This window comes from Bacillus rossius, chromosome 3 (genome assembly GCF_032445375.1).
Source record: "Bacillus rossius redtenbacheri isolate Brsri chromosome 3, Brsri_v3, whole genome shotgun sequence".
Classification (NCBI taxonomy): Eukaryota; Metazoa; Arthropoda; class Insecta; order Phasmatodea; family Bacillidae; genus Bacillus; species Bacillus rossius.
Window position 1 is genome coordinate 57,055,044 of NC_086332.1, and position 4,292 is coordinate 57,059,335.

Consider the following 4,292-nt stretch of genomic DNA (forward strand, 5'->3'; position numbering starts at 1 on the left):
AAATGTTCCTGTAAAAAAGGATCAAACTGAGCAAGGAGTTCCAAAATTCCTAGGTAATTACCATTACGAGGTGATCCAAGCATCTGATTATCACCACGAAAAGGAAGACCACGACTGCACAAAATTTTTACAACTGCCACTACTCTAACAAGAACATTCTTCCAGTAATTTGTCTCAGTAGTCACTTGTGCATCTAAATGTGATGAAATTGACATTTTCTTATTTTTTCTTGAAACCCATTTTAAAGAACATGCTTTGTGTTCAATACTGTTTTCATGCTGTCTCAATCTTTCTTCTGTTTTCTTACAATTAGAAAAAACCATTTACAAATTTTGATAGTTTACAATTACTGAAAAGTTTGCACGCAAAGCAAAACACATTTCCCGTACATTTAGAGTACAATAACCATTTTCTCTCCTGTTGCTCTCTATTTTCAAGAACTCTCACAAATGCAGATGTTGTTAGTTTACGAGTACATTTTGGACATTGCCTAGCAGAAGCTGCGTAGTCTCCATCATTATTACTAAAAACGTTCGGCCCCTTATTAACACAATAACTAGTCATTTCGTCAGTGATATTGCCAGGCCATGCCGCAGGATCTTGCTGGATTTCTTCTATTAACACTGCACTATCAAACTCTACACTTCTTTCAGTCCTAGCACAGTTTCTAGAAGTTATGGGAATTTCTGGAGTTGTGTTAATGATATTACAATTATCTATTGTAGTTACTTTTGTGTTTTCTTTAACTTTATCAGAGCTTGAAAGTGGTAAAGTCAAAGGCAACTTACCAACACAATCACGTGGTTCTAGTTTTGAGGAGGTTCATGGTTCTTTGTGAAGAAAGCTGAAAGTTTTGGAAGTTTGTTTATTTCTTCTTGTTCTCTTCTTTTTGCTTTACGTTTGGAAGCATCACTATAAAATTTACGTACACTCATTTTGTGACATTATTATAAAACACAACCAATTAGCAATTATTATCGAACTAAAACTCTGGTGTAGTATCAAGGTCAGTTTACATTATTCCCGCCTGATGGACTTATCTATTGTTGAACACAACTACCAACATGAACATCATAACAAGTTCGTGTGATTCATAAACCAACAAAATCATTAAAAGAAATAAAGTCGTTGCTGCAAAAACAAAATTAAAAGCTTTAAAATCTCACTAAAAACATATTTAGTTGCACAAATAGATTAAAACAGGGATATTGATTGTTGTTCGTCAATCTTAGATTAAGAAGTTGTACGCGTACATTAATTACATGACATCTGTTGGAACTAAAACGAATCACACAACACATTAATCGACCTCTCGAATCGAACAATAGCACCCGTAGCGCCACAATCGCTGTTGTGGTATGAAATGAATCCGCTCGCTTTGTCCGCACCACAGTAGTTATCGGCGACCGGCGTCGATGTCGATGGGGAAGCCTGCAACTCACGTAGTTTCGGTTCCCTGCAAGAATTTCCGAAGATTTCCAAAGTTTTGCGTTTTGGTACTAACGCCACTTCAGCCGCTAAATCAGAAGTTTCAAATGAAAACAAGCATGTTGTGACTGACCTAACCTAACCCTTCGATTTTTTTAATTTCAATTTTTGAGAGGAATCCGAAATTGCACGAACGTGGTAGCTAACCGAAAATACGTGAGTTGTAGGCTTCCGATGTCGGTGACTTACTTAGTAGTTATAAATAAAACCATACAAGTTACAGCACGGTGTGGTTTTATTGTGGAATCATGCTTTACAAAACTAAATAATTACGTATCTAAATGTAAAGACAAGTTATTATTACGCCAGATATAAAATGGGAATTCACTTTAAATAATGATATATTTTTTAAATAAAATTTGAGGCCCCCTAGAATGTGAGGCCCGGGGCAAATGCCCCTTTTGCCCCCCCCCCTCCCCCTAGACGCGGCCCTGCTATTACGCGTAAATAAACAGTAGTAACTACTGATGATAAGTAAGTCAGGATGGCCGAGCGGTCTATGGCGCTGCGTTCAGGTCACAGTCCACTTCTGTGGGCGTGGGTTCGAATCCCACTTCTGACAATATTTTTACATATCGTAACCAAGTTTGAACGATATAAGTAATGCGGCTTCTATAACTGTATCAATTAAGAAGTGGTTGTTGATAACAGACGACCACCTACAATAATGGATGGTCAATGGATTTTTTTTTCTATATGCTCAACGGTGCGAGATCATGTCAAAGCTGTATGTGTGATTCCTCAATAATTTACGGCCGCTATCTTTATATAGCGAGGACTGATCCTCCTTCAAATCGTCTTTTAGGTAGATTTTAAAGAAAAATTACCTTTTGCAATCGCTATCATGGTGCGACTTCCGGAAAATTTATACCTAATACTCCGTTTCATAGCCGCTAGTCACCAATTCCACTGTGAACGCAAAAAATTATTAATATTTATATGTCTAGTTACCTATCTACTTCTTTTTATGAACACGATCACTGCCAAACTTTTTCACATATTAATTACAGACTGATAAATAAAATATAGAGATGGAAAATCTCGGTTGAAATTGTTAATAATTGAAATCGGACCAAGAGGATAGAAATGGGTTAGGGATTTAAAAAAAAAAAAAAAAAAAAAAAAAAATCACTACAAGTACCTTAGCTACTATGAGAAAAAAATAATAGCATACGTTTAGAAATAATGTATTTCCATAGCGTAAAATCTAAGGACACGAAATTAACACAGCGGTGAGCTGCAGCGAGACTAGCGCCGGACTTGCGGAGTGGCGACAGCTGCCAACTGGGAGCAAATACAGCTAAGGTCCGTTCTATAATAGCACAGAAACGGAGACGGATCGCCCAGAACATTTTACTACTGCGACTGCTGCTTCCACAGTGCACAGAAACGTAACGAATGGCAACCAATGTGATTGCATTTCAAGGTTACAAAATATCAATAAAATTATGCTACGAAATCATAGCAAGGCCATAATTTACATAAATATTATAAATAAATAACGAAGTAATAGTAGAAAATTAAATATTCTGTACTTGAAATAGTTGTTGTATTTAGAAAATAAACAAACACTGCTACCACCGCAGCCAAGTACCCGGCTTCTATTGGTCGCACAGAGCAACGTAAACGTAAGAGCTCAGCATTGCAGAGCTAATCCTTACGGGCCCTTCTCTGTTTGCGTGCCACTGTAGAAACTCTGTTCCGTGAGATCCGTCTCCGTGTAGGTGATACGTATCCGTTCCAGTGCCATTGTAGAAGGCCGCAGGGACGAAACTAGAGACCAGACAGGGCTTGTGCCCCGGACGCCGCATTTGAGGAGGAGGGGGCGCTAAACTGGTGGAGTGACTTTAACTATAAATAATTATGTCGTAGCTAGACCACAAAAAACATGTCGGAGGGCATATGAACTAATTTTTTTTTTAATGTAGGTATACTGTTAATATATTTAAAAACGGCTGTTTTTCGCGTTTTTACTATTCAACTTGCAGTGTATTGAATAAAATTTCTGCAAATAAATCTATTTATTTACCATCCAAGTTGAAGCAAAAATATTTGGAATAGTGGCATTCATATGTGGTGTTTCCGGGGAATATTTTGGTTTGGTTGGTTTGGAAAGAAGAATTCTTGCCCCGTGTGGGAACTAGTGTAGTTACGTCCCTAAGCACGGGGCTAAATGATAGAAGAACCAGAGGCAGCGGATCCGAGTTTCGCACGACGAGGGGTGCCCGTGTTTGCGGACTGTCGGGGGACGTGACTGATGAGACGGCAGCGCCGTATTTATAGCCGCGGCAACGCAGGGGCGGCCCCGGTATTAAGTGGGACAGGTCCTGGGGAAATATTGGCTCGGGAGGTTGGCGCGCATGATGGGCTGACTTGGCGTCGTTCCAGCAGTATTCCCTCTTCCCCCACTCCCGCCCTCTTCATTCTCCTAGCTGCCCGTAACAGCAGGCGTGACGAAGCGAGCCGCCCCACAATGTTAATTCTTTAAATTCAACAATGTTTACATATATATTGTGAGTCTAGATTTTTATATATATTTACTTTGTTAATCACTACGAATGGGTGTCAAGTAATTTTCAATAAGTAACAATTTGAACTCTGTTATCTTTAATTTAAAGTCTAACTATCAAGAAGCTAAGAATATGTGTTTTGAAATTTCTGGCTATTTAATATGCCTGATTATGTCTAATAGCTTGAAAAGTGCACCAGTTTAGTTTTGCCAACTAAATGTTAAATTTTAATCACAATTCTACCAACCAACATATACTCTAAATTGACTACAAGTGAAGGTATTTAGTGTGTAA

The 4,292-nt window shown here is 38.4% G+C and overlaps 1 non-coding gene across 1 annotated transcript; it reads left to right on the forward strand.

Moving 5' to 3' along the window:
* The first annotated feature begins 1,966 nt into the window (after positions 1-1,966).
* On the forward strand, positions 1,967-2,050 carry Trnal-cag (transfer RNA leucine (anticodon CAG)). The gene has a single exon. It is a non-coding gene; the product is annotated as a tRNA-Leu (tRNA).
* The last annotated feature ends 2,242 nt before the right edge of the window (positions 2,051-4,292 follow it).